General features: G+C 45.3%; 1 pseudogene; it reads right to left on the bottom strand.

The window, feature by feature from the left end:
• Positions 1–147: 147 nt before the first annotated feature.
• LOC114690355 lies at positions 148–20415 on the bottom strand (annotated as a pseudogene).
• Positions 20416–20636: the final 221 nt, after the last annotated feature.

Raw genomic sequence — 20636 nt, 5'->3', positions numbered from 1 at the left:
TTTTCCTTCCTTCCTTCCTTTCTTTCTTTTTATGGTTTTTTGAGACAGGGTTCCTCTGTATAGCTTTCAAGTCTGTCCTGGAACTTGCTCTGTAGACCAGGCTGGCCTCAAACTCACGGAGATTCTCCTGCCTCGGCCTCCCATTTCCTCCTCCTCATCTTCTTCATCTTCCTTCCTGTCTATTTCAGAGCTGCCTGAAGACTCATGGAGCAAGACATACTCTGCTACTGAACCTAAATTAAAGGATATCTTTTTCTTTCAGTTCACGGTATCTCTGTGGCTCAATACGCTTGTTGTTCAAGAAGGTTCCATTGCCTGAGCCGAGGTCAATGAAGGAGGGCTTCACCCTTCGTCAGCACGCATGTACTCCATAAGCCGGTACTGGAAGACTGCATGCTGCTTTGAGCAAGAGGGATGGTCGATGGGGATGTTGGCGATGATTTCCACCCAGAAGGAAAGCACTCTGCCGACTGATGTACATGACTGGAAGTACCTCATCATTTTTAAAGGGGTAGAGACACCACCGTTTTTCTGGGATCCGGGCTTCTGGGGGCTCGCTGTACTTAATAACCACACCTCGGAAGGTATTGGTGTCCTCAAGAAGTGCCCCAGAAAGCTTAAAGCTTGTTTTTTCTTTAACTGACGACACTTGTTGCTACTGTTACCAGTAGGGCGAGTGATCACCTCCCGAGCTTCACCGCTGGCGCCTTCATTCTGCCGGTGATGCTCCCTCCCAGCGAAGGCGCCTGGCATTATGAAAGTTCCTCTCTTCTTCCCGGGTCTGCAGACTCTGGCTGTCTGGACCCTGCCCACCGACAGGCCTCTCATCAGAGCTCCTCCTCCTTTGGTGGGAAGGGCCCCAGTGCGGCTTTCATTCACTGTTAGGAGCTCTCTGCTCTCCTGTTCTGATGGATCCTTCTGGGGCTGCTGATCCTCTCCTTCACCAGGGGGATGGTTCTCACGTTCCTGATTCACTTTGACCGTTCCTGGTTCACTTTGACAGTGCAGTAGTGAGGACTCTGGATTCTGTTAGCCGGTGGAGACTTGCTTCTCCCTGAGGACTTGTTTTTCCTTTTGCCTGGGGACCGGCTCGCTGCCATGGTGACCCCGGGCAGCCCAGCTCAGGCTAGCGGCTGGGGCATGGGGAGTGAGACAGGCGTTCAGAGGCACCTTCTTCACTACCACCGTGGCCACCCGTCCTCTGCCCTTTGTCGCTGTTGGCCCCGACGCTCCAGCTTGCTCTTTCCAGCCTAGAGCCACTTAGGCTGGCTTAGAGCCACTGGCAAGGTGGTTGAGCGACTCCCAGTTTGTTTGTTTTGAACTTAAATTAACCCGTCTATCTGTTGCCTTTGGACTTTTATCTTTCTCTATTTCCGTATACCTTTCTTTACTTCTTGCACCGTGGCTTGCTGTGTAGCTGGATGACTGGCCCCTGGAGTCCTCCTTTTCTTTTTTTCTTGCTCCTGTTTCTACTTTCTAATGTTCCTGTCCTTCTGTTTATTCTCTGTGCCTGCCAGCCCCACCTATTTCTCTCTCCTGTCTCGCTATCGATAACCATTCAGCTCTTTATTAGGCCAATCAGGTGTTTTAGACAGACAAAGTAACAGAGCTTCACAGAGTTAAACAATGCAACATAAAAGAATGCAATACAGCTTTGCATCATTACAGAAATGTTCCACAGCATAAACAAATGTAACACATCTTAAAATAATATTCTGTAACAATGGGGGAAGCAGAGAGCCTGAAAAGTCTGTTTTAAGGTGGGTGCTAGCTTCCTTCTCTCACAGAGGCCATCATCAAGTTCAGACTGCTCAGGATCAAGTGTAGATTTCTCAAGGTCCTAGAAACACTTCTGTTGGAGAAAGAGTGAATGATCCAACCACCCAGATCCCAGGGGAGGTATGGGAGTTGAAGGCCAAGGGCCAGAGACTGGTGGTGGCTAGATGTGTACCAAAGAGCAGTCTGGCAAAGATGTAGAGAGAGGCCCCGAGGAATAGCATGGTCAGTAACTCTATTCTAGAGGATGATGCTGAGAATTCTGAGGCCAGGCCCAACCTGGATGTAAAACTAAACCTTAAGTGACCTAGGCAGGAGGCCCAAGGAGCCCTGGGATAAAGACTGTGTACTAGACAAACAGAGTGTGTCTTGGTTGGCCTTTTCATTATTTTCCATTTCATTATTTTTCCGTTTGGGCTGTGTTTGATTTTCCCTCAGTTTTCTACAGTTGTAAAATATCATCTTCTTTATTGATCTAAGGGGAGAAAGGAACTGCCCACAACAAGAAAGGAAGGTGAGGAGTTATGAGTAGCATGGAGGGCACTGGCCATCTTGAGAAGAACCGTGAATCTGGAAGATTCAGGAGGACACTTGGGGGTGGGGGAGGATACTCAGGAAAGCAGCCATCAGTGGGCTTTAAGGTCTTCCTCTAACTCTGACTTTATCTATCTATCTATCTATCTATCTATCTATCTATCTATAAATATATAATTAAATATATAATTAAACAAACCATTGAATATTTCCCTTGAGTTTTAGTGGTCTCCTGTCTCATTTACCCCATTGAGGTCTTGGCTTCAAGTTGACAGAATTAGGAAAGGCTCAGAAGGAGTCCCTAATTGGCAATGCTAACAAGTCAACCAGAAGAGGGCTTGGGTCCGGGGGAGAAGGAAGGAAACTGCTGTTCAGAACTAGGTATCCCCCTAGGTTTGAGGGGGTGTTAGGCCCTTTTGAGGAAAGGACTCAAGCCTTCTTGGGTTCCATCAAGTAAGTAGTGTGCATGTGTATGGGGTAAGGGAAGGAAGGCTGAGAGAAGAACATAACACTTAGTGATTAGAAATCTCAACTATACAGCCAGGCCTTAAGGATGCCAGGAAGGGTTTTCCAACCTGCCTCCCAAGAAGCCTAGACTAAACCTGATTGGCTCTAGCTCTTCACTGAAGTGCACTGTGCTTACACATCTGCTTTTTGTGTGGTTGTCTATGTCCCAGGCCACAGAACAATTCTCTAGCTTCTCTCTCATCTCTTCCTCATTCATAATTTTAGGTTGCTCTGAAATGTCACTTACTCATGATTGTTCATGGTCGTTGACTCATCCTGACTGCCTTCCACATTCATTTCTGCTCCCAATCCCAATACAGTCCTATCTATAGAATCCCATAGTTCCATTTTCTGACAGAGAACACCTAAAAGTCCAAGTTGAATCTGATTGTCTCCAATAAGAGAAATTTTACACCAGACCACCTCATACATTAACTGTCTGATAATGAGAAAGAGTTTCTCACTGAACTCAGCATGCCTTCCCCATTGTCTGTCCAGACTGGAGGCTCCAGGAGAGTGATTCATCAGAACAATTACCCCATCCTAAGTCAATCAGAGATGGTCCTGAAACTGATGGGGTGGAAGCTGAACATAATTTAAGGGTCCGGTACCCCTCCTGTGATGAATAAGAATGGCCCCCATAGGTTTGTATATTTGAATGCTTAGTCATCAGGGAGTGGCACTACTTAGAAGGATTAGGAGGTGTGGCCTTGTTGGAGGAAGTGTGTCACTGGGGATGGGCTTTGAGCTTTTAAAAGCCCTAGGCAAGCCCAGTGTCCCTTTCTCTCTCCTGCCTGTGGATCCAGATGCAGAACTTTCAGCTCCTTTTCCAGTCCTATGTCTGCCTGTGTGCCACCATGCTTCCTGCCATGCTCACAATCCTCTGAACCTGTAAGCAAGTCCCAACCAAATGCTTTCCTTTATAAGAGTTGTTGTGGTCACGGTCTCTTCACAGCAACAGAACATTGACTAAGACACCTTCCTGTATGAGAAAGAAATAGGCAGTGTCAGGCTGTGTTAGTCAGCTGAAGTCAGCTCCAGTTTTTAACTGAATCTAGTTGTCTAGTACAGAGACTGGATGCTGTCGCACATCATCTTCCCCAACTTTACCTTTCACAGTGTATGAAGAGATTTTCCAGAGTATATGAAGCCAAATCATATCCCAGGACCAGGTTTTCTTACTGCTGTGCATCTGAATTAGGTCTTATATTTGTTAGATTGACAAGGTTTGATCTCTGAGCTGTGCTCAGGGCAAGCCTCAATGCCTTCATGCTGTCAGTGGCCCTCTAATTTTACGAAGGCACAGTGGACTGAGAGGGCAGATGCTCAGGACACTGATGAAGCTGGGTAAAGTAACCTGGGAGGAGTCTCTTGGTGTAAGTCAGTCAAAGGGTCCAAGTGTCCTAGGCTGCAGATTAGTGTGTGATGGACTGGACCTAAAGAGTCTCCTCAAGGGTAAGTTCAGCCTGGCCCGTGGAGTTCCTTCCCAGGATTTCTTTTCAGGGAACCTGGTGCTGGTGTACAAGTCAGGGCCCTTGCTTATGGACATTGGGGTTTGATGCTGCCTAGCAAAAATAGGCAAAACAGTTGAATAGAAAGGCACAGCAACTCTCAGAACAAAGACCTTCACATGAAGATGGCCAGGCACCAAGGTTGCTGTGAGAGAAGGGGACACACATGTCTTTTTATCAGGGACAGTCTAAGATGTCACTATCTCCTACAGGGTACCCCAATCACGCTGTGCAGTACTCCTAATGCTCTTCACTATAGGGTCACTGGCTCCAGGGGCAAAGTAGAACTGTAAGCATCCTTTTGTTCATCCCAGGCCACATGGTACTGCCGAGGGGGAGGGAGACAGAGAAAGACTCTACCTGAGAATGTACTGGAGGGCTGGGCAGTGAGACCCACCAAAGGTAATAACAGAGCAGGGTGGTGGTGCATGCCTTTAATCTAAGCACTTTGGAGGCAGGCGGGGTTCTCTGGGTTTGAGGCATGCTAGGTCTATAAAGGAGTTCCAGGACAGCCAGGGATACACAGAGAAATGGTCTTGAAAAACCGAACTGAACCAAACCAAACCAACCAGCCAACCAACCAACCAAACAAAACCCCAAAGACTTCCCAAAACAAAAATACCAAAAAATAATCATAATAGAAGATTTTTACCAGATATGAATCAGAATTAGCCAAAACAAATAAATAAATAAATAAAAACCAAATCTACTTTTATATTCAACCTGCTGCTTGAATGAATTGGACCTGCTTTGTATACTGTTCAGCACCCCAACATGTCTAGCCTTGTTTGGTTGTGTGAGGTCTTGATCTTGGTTGTCACTCATACTTGTGACTAGGATCACTGACTTCTCCTTGATTGAAGCCCCTGTCTGTGTACCTTGATTTTCACTTTGAGCTTTCTGTTCTACCTTTCAGACCCCCAGCAGGCAACAGATAGTAAACTCAAATGGGATCATTTGAAAGGAATTTAGTAAGAAAGGTTACTACACATGTGTAGACAGCATGTAGAAGAGTCAGAAGGAATAATGTAGCTTTCTGGGGCTAGTGGCAGTGGGACTTCATTGCTATTGGAAGGGGCCAAAGGGGTTGACAGGAAGCAGTTACTCTCAGGCAGGAAGAGAGGGAGGGAGGGAAGAGAGACAAGAGCATGAGAGGCCTGAGCTATGAACCCGCAATGGAGGAGGAAGCCTAGCTAGCTCCCAGGAGTAATGGCCTCCCTTTCCTTGATTCCCTTCCAGTATCCCAGTCAGAGTCCTGGAAGGCAGAGAGCAGCATCCTTGATGCAATCCATGCTGGCGCACGAGGTGAAGAAAAGAGAGGAGGCCTGGAAGGGCAGATAAGAGATCTCCAGCTTACAGGATTTTCTCCCCGGAGAGCCACTTCCAATCCAGAACTAGAGGACACTTCATATGGTACCTGCATTTCCTGGTTTGAGTTTTACTGATCTGTGCCATGGCTGGTAGAGATCTGGGAAGAGGAAAAAGAAGTTTATATGGTATTATAGGTCACCTGGTGTCAAGCAAGCAGAGTGTAGGGCAAAGGTTGTGAGGTACGGATAGCTGGCTAGTCTGACAAGTAGATGAGAACTGAGCAAAAGGCACCAAGATGGGTGCGATCACAGGCACGGGGAGGTCCAGCTTGGAGGGACACAGATGGTCTATCCAGTGGGTTAGGCACAGCCATGTGGACTCTTGGACAGGATTCACAGACTTCAGCAGATAAATTCATCTCAATGTTCCTAAGTATTTTCTTCCAGAGTGCCATACTAGGCACTGAGAAACTGAAGATGGAGAAGAAAATCCTTTCCAGAGCCAGATATGGAGGTGAACACCTATAATGCTTACACTTAGGAGACAGAGGCAGGGGGATTATGAGTGCTAGGCCAGCCTGGAATACACAGTGGGGCATCCTTTCTAATTAGAAAAACACCTTTTAAAATAATTTCAGTCTAATGTGAAGTATGATTACATAGAGGTATCAAGGGGTTTTTAGGATCCCTCCCCCATTCTGATCTGGGACTTGCTAGAGAGAAAGATTCCAGAACTCCTTCATAGGGTGAGAGTCAGGCCAAGGATAGAGGAACAGGCAAGCCTGTGAAGGAAGGGCTGCAGGATGGTCAGGCATTGCTGTGGAGGAAAAGGAGAGGTAAAAAGTGGCGAAAGATGTGGCTGAAGATGGGTTAGAGGCACTCTTTGGCAGCTTGGGTACCTCCCAGGAGCACACATCACAGTGTGGCTAACAGGTAGGTCTAGTGCATTTGCAGGGTCCTCTAGAGCATGGGGGAAACTGGATCTAAGGGGCAATGGAGGGTACTATTGTAATAGTGCAGACTGGTGAAAGTGAGGGCCTGAGCTAGGCAAGAGTGTCTACTAGAACTGGCCTTAAAGAGCCAAACCAGAGCCCATCAGAGCCCCACAGAGCTCCACAGAGCCCATCAGAACCCATCAGAACCCATCAGAACTCATCAGAGTCCCCACAGAGCCCATCAGAACCCATCAGAACCCCCACAAAGCTCCATAGAGCCCTACAGAACCCCACAGAACCCATCAGAGCCCATCAGAGCCCCACAGAGCTCCATAGAGCCCTACAGAACCCCACAGAACCCATCAGAGCCCCACAGAGCTCCATAGAGCCCTACAGAGCCCCACAGAGCCCCACCAGAGCAGATGCTCAGAACTCTTGGCTGCCGTTCTCACCACACTTAACATGAGACTGAGAGCCCTCCCCGCAGCGCCCATCCACTCTGGCTGCTGTTCTTCATTGCGATCTGTCTGGGCAGCAACTGGTCCTAAACTACTTAAAGGTCACAGATTTCAGCAGATAATTCTGCGTCCAGGTAATTAAGGATTTCCGAAGCTCTCAGGAAATCCAGAGAGTTCTTAGGCTTCCAGTCTAAAGCGGTAAAAGAAAGCAGGAAGCTTAGTGGAACGGCCAGGCTCTCTAGTGAAGATTTGTAGGACTCTGCATGGCGCTGTGGATGATGGGGAAGGATGGCTATCTCCATAGTTAGGGAGCCTCACCTGTCCGCCACAAGAATGCAATATCCATGGATGTAAATAAGTTCATTCTCCAGTTCCTGCACTTCAGGTGATGGAAGTGATGGACCTGGAAACTGTGTCCAGAAAACAGTGGTCTCTTCCATCCCACCAAGGAGATGCTTCTGCTGAACATAGGCAGAGGATGGGATTCCTGTAAATCCCACCGCCAGTTTATTCTCTGCATGGAAGAACCTGATGCCCACAGTGATTACCTTCTCTCTTCTCGTAGTTCCTGCCTACTCTTTAAAGGAAGGGGCCGGAAGGTGTTGGCCTCCTTCCATTCTTGTCTGAGGGCTTGCCTTGAAGCACCTCCTGCCAAGAGTTCCCACTGCGGACTCGTCAGCTCCACTGCAGATGCACCTGACTTTGGATCTGTGAGAACACAGGTTGACAACTTGGGTGCCTCTGTGGGGTCCTGGGGTCGCAGCTAATCTTTCCTGATGGCCCCCTTTCTCCTGGGCTGACCCTCCTCCCCCAATGTTTGATTTCTACAAGTGTAACAACAGTCCTCCCTCTGATTAGCTTACCCACCATTTATACCTAATTTCATATGGCACAATAAGGAATCGCACTAAATGTGTCAAAATAACTTTGCTCACATTTCTGCTTCATTACAATAGTGGATGAGGTGCATGTACCTTGAGAATTTAACCTCTTTGGCCTTTGGCTCCCATACGTGGAAAATAAGGGCAATAGATTAATGTGTCTTCCCTTAACCCCAGCTGGAGCCTGGAACCACTGGAAGGCTTTGTGGAAACAGGGAACCCTAGCTTCTGCATTCTAAATTCTGATCTAATAGGTGTGGAGTTGGGATTCTAATTATGTATATTTTTCTTAGTTCTCCAGATTCTGTCTTTGCCCTCAACCCCATTACTGACCTGAGGGAAATTCTAGCGTAGTTCCTCTCAGCTTGCTTTTCTGAACCTCATTCTCTCACTCACGGATTCATTCCCTCAGAGGAAAATGACGGGCGAGTAGCTGGAGATAGGCAATGAGAGATGAGATGAACTTTTAATTCACTTTAGTAAGATTAGAATTTATCTCAGTGACAACAGGAATGACTCTGAAGGGTTTTAAGTAGGTGATTCAATCAGATTTATGTTTTAGAAACGGTGTTCATTTATGTTTTAGAAATGGCGTACTTATCCAGCGGGGGAGACGGCTCGAGGCTGAAGTCGTCGGAAGGCTTTGTGATGATCTGAATAAAGGAGTGTGTTGGACTGGATGAGAGCCGGGGCAGGAGTTGGAGACTGGGTGATTTGTGTTCTGTTAGTAAAGTAGATTGGGCAGGACTCTGGAATCCCACACTTTGGATTTGAAGGGTGGTGGTGGTGTTTGGTTCTGTGGTACCTTTTGACCCATTTCTGTGTTGAGAATATGGGGCATACGGCTCTTGGTGGAAGGCAGAGAGAGCCCTTATCCCACTGAAAGATGCTCATGACCCAGGTTGGCCCGTGACAGGCAGCTACTCCACGCTGCCACTGAGGAGTTCACAAACCTAACAAGTGCAGACAGGGGAGCATCAATTACAGAGGTAGCACAAACAGAGAAAACTTCTAGTGTACAAGGAGACTAGCATCACAGAGTGCCTGGAGGATGCCAGCCTCCGGCGCCAGCAGCCGTGGACCTGCCATCTGGTGCCTTCATTTAACTACAGTGGTTGCCTTCTTGCTAGTATTGCGCAGACTTGATTTTTGCTGGAAAATAGAAGAGTCGAAGCATTTTGTTACTGTCTGCTTTTACAAACCAGGTTCTCTAATCTTCCCTGTGACTTGGCAAGCTACTATGATATTTTCAGTGAAATTTGTTTCTGCTCAAATTACCAGAACTGTTTCCCACATCTGTGGTCCCTGATTCCATCCCAACTGTGTTGGCAGAACAGGGGGCCATGAGCAGTTGGATGCTGCAGTCCTCAGAAATGGCAATGTACACCCGGGAAAAGGGGCAGAACCCCCCTGGCTGCCGGTTAGTTTATGGACTAAAAACACCCCTGTTCCTTATCTGATCAACCTTGATAAGTCTAGCTGGGGTGGAGCTTTCTTCATAGCAGAGAGTTATCTTTGAGCTGCACGACTCCATTCAGAACGGTTACTGGAGCCTTGTATTCACAGGTCATTGTGAAAACTGTCCTATTCTTGCCTAGTCTTACCTTCTGGAAGGGGAAACCTTTCATAACCTACATGGCATCCTCCTGAGTCCATTGTCGACATCATGAGGCCACTGGAAAGTAGTGAGAACACAGATGCAAAAGGGCCTCATGCTCTGGGGGTGAGGGGGGGTGGAGAATTTCAGGGCTTTGCACTATAGTACAACCTCATTGCATCTACTTATCAAGGTGTTTGGTGGTTTTCTGTTTTTTTTTTTTTTTTTTTTTTTTTTTTTTTTTTTTTTTTTAATATTATCACCTGTAGTGACCACTGGAAGAGAACTGTGTATTTTATTTGTTTGTTTTTTCCAGACAGAGTTTCTTTATGTAGTTTTGGTGCCTGTCCTGGATCTTGCTCTATAGACCAGGCTGGCCTTGAACTCACAGAGATCCGCCTGGCTCTGCCTCCGGAGTACTGGGATTAAAGGCGTGCACCACCAGCGCTTAGATGAATTGTGTATTGTTAATTGTGGCAAAATACAGAAAAAGGTCAGATATGGTGGCACACGCTTTTAATCCCAGCACTTGGGAGGCAGCAGCAGGTGGATCTCTGAATTTGAGGCTAGCCTGGTCTATATAGTGAGTACCCAATTATCCAGAGCTACACAGTGAGACCTTGTCTTTTTTTTTTTTTTTTTTTTTAATACCAAAATAAAGTTGTGGCACAGAGGTTCTTGTGCTCCCGGATAAGCCCTAGGGGAACCACAGCAGATCCTCTCCCACACCTTTATCAGGAGCTTGTTTTTCTCAGTTCATCTAGAGAAGCCATCTTGTAAAAGATGTCATATGTACTTTACAAAAAGTTTCAATGTGGTCTTGTCTTAAGCTTTGTTGTACCCACAGGATTGAGTTATTTATCACCAAGAAACTTTTCACCAAATTGTGCTGTGCTTAAATATATCTAAAATAAACTACTTTGGGTCAGACTTGAAGTTGGAACCAACGCCAGCTACTGAGTTGTGTTGACGTGAACTACTTTCTTGAGAACAATCTCACACGGATTGTTGCTCTGCTGGCCATGGTGGTCACAGTGACCCCCACAATTGGCCCCCAACCTGTGGGGCTCAGCCCTCAGAGAACATAAGAAAATGTTTCTTTAAATAAAAACGGAGGGTAGGAATCCAGTCCTCTTTAAGTAGGCTCATGACTGTAAGTGAGGGTGAAATAGCATGGGCTCTTCTCATTCCTCCGAGGCAAAGCATCTTATACAATTATTAAGATGCTTGCAAAGACAGAGAGGAACAAAACATTCAGAGTAACAGCTCTGTAACTTTGTATGAGTGACTGTGAAGTTTGACATTGGTTTCCTGAACAAGGAATCATAGATGCTGATTGTTGGGAGCACATAGGAGCTAATGGAAAAAGAGCCCTTGAGAAAAAATAAAACTCCAGTTAATTATTTTGTAAGCTGGACTACAGTAATGTATTGCTTGGACCTTCTCAGGAGGATCATAAAAAAATTTCTCAGCTGCACAACTTTGGGCAGACTGAGTGGACTTCAAGGTTACTACAGCTTACCTGTGGTCACTGAGCCAGGCACAGCTTGGGAGCATGACCTGACCGGAATTTAGAGCCCTCCAGCCTTGCAGACCTTTCAGCTACCTGGAGGCATCTGATGAGCAACATCTGAGTTCCAAGTGGTGGTGGGCGGGGCTCGACTGCTGTATGAGTGCCATGGCTGCCCCAGCACCTAGAGCTTGGTTTTCCCTCATAGCAGGAATGGCCTAATACAGATTTATCAATGGACTCTTCATGGAGAAAAATTGGAATACATCCAACTTCTAGTGCAGAAATAACTGCAACTAGGACATGTAGAGTTTTCAGTCGGTCCTTGGAATTCCCTTATTTTTGTGATTCATAAAAGGGGAAAAAAATTCGGCTCTTAGGTGATCACAGGGACATAAATGCTACTATGAAAACAATGGGGCCCCTCTAGCCAGGACTCCCTGCTCCTACCATGATTTCTCAAGGTCATTGCACTATTATACTTGACTTAGAAGACTGCTTTTTTTTTCTCTCTATTCCTTTACATCCTGGTGGTAGACTTGGTAGACAGGCCGAGGAGACTGGAAATAGCCAGAGTGGTCAAGATCCCTGTCTTTCAGGAGAACAGAAAAGGCCCAGAGGCAGAAATGGGTCTTGAAAAGCCAGACCCTGCTGTTCGTTTACATTTGGACGGCAGTTCATTGGGTTGACTTAGTAGGAATCAGACCTCCAGTCATGGCGGGTAGCTTTGGAGCCCAGCTTATACATTTTCACACAAAGTGGGTATCCTGAAGGAAGACTGGGGCTCAGCATGCTGACCTCACCGTAAACGTGGGATAGACATGCACTGAGAATGTGAACTGGCTGAACTTGAGAGAAAAGGAATGTCACAGAAGGGTTGTGAATGTAGAGAGGATGTAGTGGAAGGGTGGAGACATTTGGGCTGGGCTCCTCAAGGACCGGGTCTAGTAAATGGAAGGTTGACACAGATGGGACATGGAGAAAGATACAAAAGAAAGGGTTAGCAGGCTCCTTCAGCTGAGTTTCCTTGCCTGGAAGATAAAAAATGAGTTGGAAAATAAACTCAACCCTACTGAAACATGACAGTAATACTGAGCTGCTGGCACCTCTGTCTCTAGACAACACAAGCAAAAAGAGCCTGCCTAGGAGGGACACCGTGAACAGCCATGGCTGCTGCTGGTCGGAGGCTGTTCCAGAGGGTCGGTATGGAGTTGTCTGTTACGGAGACTGGAGGCAATGCTTGCCCTGCTGAAGCTTGGTCAAATTATCAATCTATCCAACCATGCACTTGCAGCGTTACCCGAGTGCATTAGCAAACTAAGGAATCTTATCTTGTCCTTTACCATCAGAAGTGGAGACTTTCGCAGTCCAGGCCTTTCATGCACTGAGAGTCCAAACACCACCCAGATTCCTCTGTATTTATGACTACTAAAACTTCATTTTTTAAAATTTGTGTTTTGTACAACATAAAAAAAGTAAAAATAACAATTCAAGCTGTCTTGGGATGGATTTTAAAAGGAAAATGGGGGTAAATGGAAATCAAGAAAGTTTTTCTAGAATATTTTTTTCTGGATAACACAGTGGCCAAGGGATGCAAATAACTGCATGCTCCTCAGGTTCCCTTGGAGGCCAGAAGGGGTGGAATCAAAAGTGCAGTCAGTAGGAATTAGACTATTTTCAAGCTTGCACCTACAATTATTTTTGGTACAGCCTGAGAATCCGTAACGTCAGACTGTCTGCGAACCGTAGTAAGAACTTTAGAGTCTCCTGTTACCCAGTAGGCGAGCCTTCCTGAGCTGAGAATTAAAATTGCCCTGAATTTTGAAGATTCCTAAATCTTACATAACTAGCCTTAGGTTTAAATCTTTAGAAATGGATGTCCATTGTTAATTAAGTGGGTGTTGTTTGATTTTTAGTTTCGTTCTTGTAGTTGGTCTGACATAAATGATCAGACTCTGGCAAGGTGACAAGTTTGAGGAGGCACACAAGAGCCTATCCTTCACTGGAGACAAATTTTACACAGCATCCCAAGCTTCTAGTGTATAATTAGTAATGGACGGTTCTCACATCAGCTTGACATCTGGGACTAGGGATGTCTGTGTCTGAGGCCTTCTCTGCTGTCAGGTGTGTAGAAACTTGTGCTCAGAGTACACCACTGGAGTGCACAGTGTCTCTCCCTAACTAGTCAGCTGAAGGGCATGGCCCCAGGCATGGCATGGGCCCTGGGGGCTCCAGGAAAATAACATTGTGTCACATGTTGAACTTGACTTGTCAAATAGCTCTTTTTGCATTTTCTTTCTAGGACTCCCATTACAATTAAAAACTAATAATAGTCCTGTTTATACTAGCAAATGCTTTAGGGACTTTTGCAATTTATGAAATATTAATCATGTTACAGAAATCCCTTACAATCCACAGGGTCAAGCTATTGTGGAACAAGATCATCAAACACTTAAATAGCCAACTTTAAAAATAAAAAGGCGGTGTATACACCTGCCTGAGTCCCTACATACTATGCTACATTTAGCTATGCTGACTTCAATTTTTTTTTCACTTTAAAAGATAACGCTTCTTATGCTGCCCCAAAGCATTTTGCCCTAAAGATGACACAGTCTAAAGTATATATTAAATGAAAAGATCTAAAAACCAATCAGCGGAAAGGGCCTGCTGTTCTTCTAACATCAGGGCAAGGTTACACTTGCATATTTCCAGAAAAAATGAATAAGTCCCAGATGGCTCTCACTCAGACGCATCTGACCAGGAGATCACCACAGAGAAATGAAGCTTCTGAAGATCGACGGCCAACCCATGAAGAGGAAGAATAAGCCAGTGATGCAGGAAGGCAACAAGGACACAACATTACTGACCCCCAGTGAGGCTGCTATGTTAACTATTACATGTTAATACTCAACTTATCAATGCACAATCCAAATGCCTTTTGTCAGGGGTGACAAAAGGCATGCATATAATAGGAGCCAGTACAATGTTGTTTTGCCATGCCAAGGACTGTTTTTATCCTTTTGGACCAGTTGTCTGAACAAAAGATGGTATACAATATGCAGCCACGTGAATGGTTGTACTAATCTAAATGATCAGTCCAAAAGCAATAATATAGAATATTTATTTTAATAGTTTACAATAATTAAGTACTCTTTAGAAAGCACTGAGAGTGAAAATTATAGTTGTATGAAGATAAAAAAGGAATATCTGATGTATTGCTTACTCAAGCTGATGTTATTGTACCTAGAATAGTGTATCTGTTGCCAGTAGTCTAGAAAATGACCTCTGGCTTCTTTTGGCACATGGCACTTGACAAGAAAAATCATTTTGTATCAGAGGAGACCTGTCTATTCCTGGCCTCTTAAAGAGAAATTTATGACATAGGAGTCACTAATAGGCATTATGCGCAAGTAACGGGACAAAATAGAGTCACACACACCTGTATTCATAGGGCGTCACCTGTCAGTGCTGTGTTTATTTTTGAAATCACATTATGCTTTAAATGTACGCATAGCCCTCTTTTATTGCAATTCCACCACTAGTCATACCCTTCTCTTTGGTAAACAGGTCTCTTTGGACCATTTTTTTCTCCAAAAATTCTACTTATGCTGCTTGTCCTGCAGATTATAAAGGTTTATGTGGGGCAGGCCACACCACACCCATTTTGTTCAGTAAATCTTTGCATTCGATCTAGAGAATTAAGAGAACTTTTTCTGAATATTGTTCTGATTCTTTGATCAATTGAATCATGTAATGGTTGCAGCCACAACAATTTTTTTTTTTTTAAATTGCCAGTCCCAGCAATGATTACTGGAATATAAAAAGAGGTTTCAAAAATGGCCCTTATATTTAATAAAACTAGTATTACAACAAAAAAATATTAGCAGAAATCAGTCAAGAGATAGGCAAATTGAGAACCACAGTTTTACAAAATAGAACAACTATAGATTATTTGTTGCTCAAGCATAATCTTGGTTGTTAACAATTTACTGGTATATGTTGCTAATGTGTCAGATTTTTCTCATACTATGGATGGTCAAATTAATGATCTGTATAAAGAGATAAACAAAATCTCTCAAGTGACCTTTGAATGGCCATCATGGTTAAGATGGCTTTCCCCTTTCCTTGGTCCTCTGCTAGCTATTCTTATCATTTTCTCATGCTTGCCCATGCTAGACTAGCCATGCAGGCAATGCATTCAACCTTGGTCTTTATTACAGCCACAATTTTCTCTTTCAAAAAAAAAAATGGGAGGAGATGTGGGAGGCACAGAGGTTCTTGCTCTCCCAGACAAGCACTAGGGGAGCCAGGAATGTTAAACATAGAGGGTCATCTCTTTAAAGGGAGAGACGTATAACTTGTTTTCCTCTCAGAAGGCTGGGAGCAGACATGATTAATAGGCTGGTGAGCTTTGTGCTATCTGTATGGCACTACTCTGGATCCTCCTCTAGATCTTTATCATGAACTTGTTTATTATAGTCAGTCTGTAGAACCCATTTTATGAAAGATGTCCTATGTACTTTATAAAGAGTTTTGATGTAGTCATGTCTTACTAAGTTTTGCTATGTACATAAGATTGAATTTTTCATCACCAGGAAACTTTTCACCAAATTGTGCCGTGCTTAAATATGTCTAAAATAAACTAATCAGGGTCATACTTAAAGTTTGGCTACAACACTGGCTACTGAGTCATGTTGAACTGAACTACCTTCTTGCTTCCTGCAGATTATTACTCTGCAGGCCATGGTAGTCACAGAGAGCCCCCCAATATGGCTTAGTCAGCAAAGTGTTTGCTATGTAAGCATGAGGACCTGAGTTATATTTCCAGAACCCACACATAAAAGCCTGGTGCATTGGCATGCACTTAGAATAACAGAGCTGAGGAGCAGAGCAAGGCAGATTACTGCCACTTGCTGACCAGCTGGGCTTAACAAACCAGTGAGTTCCAGTGAAACTGTGAGACCCTATCTCAATCAATCAATCAATCAATCAATTTTAAAAAGTAAGAAGCTCCAGAGAATGATACCAGAGGTTGTCCTCTGACCTCCACATTTATATATATACATACATGCATGTGTATGTACACAGACACACACAGACACACACACAGACACACACACAGACACACACACACACACACACACACACGGCATGTCTTTGTTACTTTTTTATTGCTCTGCGGAGACACCATGACCAAATCAACTTATGGAAAAAAGAGTTTAATGGGGGCTTGATGTTTCAGAGGTTTAGTCCATGACCATCATGGTAGGTGGCATGGCAGCAGGTGGACATGCATGGTGTTGGAGCAGTAACTGAGAGCTTACTATGATCTTCAAGCTGGAGGCAGAGAGAGAGAGAGAGAGAGAGAGAGAGAGAGAGAGAGAGAGAGAGACAGACAGAGACAGAGACACAGAGAGAGACGGAGAGACACAGAGAGAGGCAGAGACAGAGAGACAGGGAGAGAGAGAGAGAGAGAGAGAGAGAGAGAGAGGCAGATAGGCAAAGACAGAGAGACACAGAGAGAACATAGGCCTTTTAAAACACCCCAGCTCCCAGCGATAGACCTCCTCCAACAGGGCCATGCATTCTAATCCTCCCCAAACAGTTCCACCAACTGGGGAACAAATATTAAAACATATGCACCTATGGGAGCCATTCTCATTCAAAGTACCACATTATAAGAAATAACTTCCCACATATTTACTGTTACACGACTATCCATTTACTAATACATTATTACTATGTAAGTGTCCAGTTCAGTGACATTAAGTACATACATACTCTTGTGAAACCATCACCACCAGCCACCTCTCAAACTACTTTGACTTCCAAAACTGAACCCTGAGCCTTTCAAATAGTTCCCCATTCACGTCTGCCCCCAGTCCTTGCAATCCCCAGTCTACTATCTATATGAATTAGCTTCTTTAGGTTTCTTGTATAAGTGAGACCAGGCAGTGTCTGTCCTTCTGTGAGTGATTATTTAACATAATGCCTTCAGAATTTGTCCACATGGTATCATTTGTGAGAAACTCCTCCTTTTTTTTTTTTTTTTTTGGTTTTTCGAGACAGGGTTTCTCTGTGTAGCTTTGCGCCTTTCCTGGAACTCACTTGGTAGCCCAGGCTGGCCTCGAACTCACAGAGATCCGCCTGACTCTGCCTCCCGAGTGCTGGGATTAAAGGCGTGCGCCACCAACGCCCGGCGAAACTCCTCCTTTTAAAGGCCGAATAATATTCCATGTGTGTACATATATTTTATTTATCCATGTTGATATAATTTTGTCTACTATTAATGTTGCTAAGGACATGGCTCAATTTTAGAGTGCTCGCTTGCCTACCACGCATAAAGCCCTGGGTTCAAACTCCAGTAGTACATAAACCAGGCATGGAACTAGGCATTTTATAATACCAATACTTAGGGGATAGAGGCAAGAGAATTAGCAGTTCAAAGTCATGTTCATCTACACAAGTTCAAGGCCATCCCAGGTATTTGGAATGCACCCCCACCCAAAAAAAAAAAGGACAAAGTAAAAGTCATCTGCTAAAAACATTATTTCTGTGAGCATGGGTATATAAATAAGTCACATACTCTCAGGACTCCTTTCCAGAAGGCAAGGAAATAAACTACATGGGTAGCTGCACTCTAATTTACCTGTTTTGTAACTAGGAAGAGTTGTACAGTTGAATTTTTTAAAGTGGGTCACACCTGTATTTTTGTTATTTATCATTAGAAGGATGCAAGAAACATCCACAAATGTCCATTTCACACCGAGGCGCAAAGCCCCATTAGAGCCTGCTATTAAGGAAATTGGTCTGTGAGGGTGCTGTTCACACACAGCTGCCAAAGCTCGCAGGTAACTGCTCTCCTGGGTTGGTGAAGAGCAGTGCCCTGAACCCCTGTCCTTCTGGAAGAGCCTCCTTCCTCATCAGGGGGATTAGTCTAAGCCACCATCAATCCCTTCACTAGGGTTGTCCACGAGGGTCGTGGCTCTCAGCAACCTTAGTAACTAGGAACACTGCACCTCTGCCAGGGTTTCTGCATCATGACAGACACCACCAGGCAGAAGAGGCCAAGTTCATTATTTTTCTTCATCTCCTGGCCTGGCCAATCCCCTTCCTAGCCTTCCTGGGAAGCAGACCCACAGCAGATGCTGAATCTGCCAGTGCCTTGATCTTGGACTTGACAGAAATTTCAGGCGATAAAGTGATTGCAGCACAGACATGGGAACCTAGCCTACACCCCCCCAGGACACTCAAAAGCAAAAGTCAATAGCTCAGGCCCATAATCCCAGCACTGGGGAGGCAGAGACAGCTGGACCACTGGCCAGCCAGTTTAGCCAGATTGATGAGCTTCAGTACAATGAGAGACCCTGTCTTGAAAACCAAGGTGGAGAAGGATTGATGAAGACACCTGGTGTGGATCTCTGGCATTCATGGGCACACATACACACAGGCCCACACAAATGTGTGCATCTACCTTCCCCACACACCAAAGGCAGAGGTAAACTAAAGATTTAGGAGGCATGTGAGGTAGAACATCTTAACCCCTGAGCTCTGCAGCATACAATTAAGGAGTAAAAAAAAAACAAAAACAAAAAACAAAACAAAACAACAACAACAAAAAACAAACAAACAAAAAAAAACTTTTGTAGCCCCTCCCCCTTTCCAGGAAGCTTATGAGGAAAGGGGGTATCTTGTCAACCTCTGACCTACTTGGATTGGATCCAGTTTGGTCTGGTGGTAGCAGAGGCACTGAATGACTCCTAGAGGGTTCTGGCACAGGAAGGTGGGAGTCTTTGGTGTAGCCTCTGCCTGGCCACAGATGTTCCTTTCCATCAATCACCCAGAGCATCTGCCTGCTGTACTGCTTGTTTAAAAAACAAGGCGTTTGCTAATTGAAAACTAAAAGATCCATCCGTCTCACTCACAGCCAGCATGAAATCACTCAGCCATGCAAGATGTGGGGAAAAAAGGCAGTGTGGAGGTGTCCTTGGGTGGAGGCCTCTTCACCGAGGTCACCTGGCTCCTGCTTCTATCTCCTCAATTAGCAAAACTAACCTCCCTATTTAAGAGCAGCCAGAGTGTTTATTTATATTGAGAATTCACCTATTATCCTCAGTGCATCCCAGAGAAATAGGCACCGTGTGTACCTGTGTAAAGATGTGAACACTGAGACTCAGAGAGATTAAACAATTTAGGCAACATCTTACAATTGGTGGATGACAGAGGCAGGACCCTGGGCTAGGTGAAACTTCACAGAGGTGGTGGGTTGAGAAGCACCAAGTCCCTCTTTAAGTCAATCGTAAGAACATGCTGAGGGCACATAGGGAAACGGGGCATTCAACCATACCTGTAATGTTTGAATGCCTTAAAAGCAAATGTGAAAAATACTGATGCTTCTGGTGGTCCTAACATTTCCCTACCAAGCCTAAAGGAGAGCAGGGACAGGCTAGATCCATAGCATATTGAACAGGGGCAGGGGAGGGTACATAGTCTCACCTCCTCGGTCTTCATAGATAGCCATATATAATGGACAGGGGGTGTGGAGAGACAGCGTTGCATTTCCTCACAGTTTCCTCTCCTCCAAATGCCTCCCTAGATGGCAACATCTAAGGAAAATGTGCTAGATCTCAGGAGATAGAGACTGTTCCACTGCCCAGTCCCTGTGTGCTTTAGAAGGGCACGGCTTCTCTCTGGGCCCAGTTTTCCTCTTTGAAACCAAACAGGAATAAGTTGAATATCACGGTCTTTTTCCAATCCCAATTTTCTAGCATTGTGTGGGCCGATGGAAGAAATTTTTTCTTTGTGTCTATCTAAGTGGCATGACTGTAGGTATGAAGGGCTGACTCTCTGCTACGTGCAGACAGTCCTCTGTGCTGCTGTTGAAATTCTGGGCCACCTTCTCCTTAGGGACTTGCAAGGGCCCTTGAATACTCAGTTCCTGTGAGTGCTCCCTTTTGATGCTCCCCAGTACCTGTTTAAGCCCAAGTATTTTCCCGGAAGTCTCTGCTTGGGTGGATTGGTCCCACGTGAGAACAGTGACCTGGCTTCATTCCTCTTTGTGACTTCTGAATCTGACGTAGAGGCCAATGGGAGCAGGGCAGACAGCACCAACTGCATGAAAAAGGGGCTAAAGAAAGAGGAAGAAAGGAGCAATAGGTCCCCCTGTGTGGGAAATGACCGTGGGAAGGGCTGAAGAAGAGCGTGTTTTCTCTTCCTCTTTCCGCTGTCCTGGACACGCACTCCAGTGCTGAGACAAGGGTGAGCTGGGACCCCTGGGCCTTCTCTATCATTTCCATCTTAGAACAGCTCTGCCAAGGTCTTCCTCTGGGAAAACACAGCAGCAGGACTAACCGTTGTGACCTTCAGACCTGAGGTCTGTACACAGACCCTAGACATCCTTCCGGAACTTGTTTCTCCTTCAAAGTCTTGATGTATCATCCTTAGCTCCTCGCCCAGTCTTTGGCTCTGACTCCTCAAAGGAGGGGGATCGACCAGCTGGTGTTGCCAATGCTGGGCCAGAGTAGGTTTAACTGGACAGGGTGCTACTTGATGAGTGTAGGGGCACACTGGTGGGCAGTCCAGAGCTCAGGCTATCCTCTATCCACAGCCAGGGATGG

The sequence above is a fragment of the Peromyscus leucopus genome, chromosome 7 (assembly GCF_004664715.2).
Source record: "Peromyscus leucopus breed LL Stock chromosome 7, UCI_PerLeu_2.1, whole genome shotgun sequence".
NCBI classification, from domain to species: domain Eukaryota; kingdom Metazoa; phylum Chordata; class Mammalia; order Rodentia; family Cricetidae; genus Peromyscus; species Peromyscus leucopus.
This window is presented reverse-complemented; position numbering and strand designations above follow the sequence as displayed.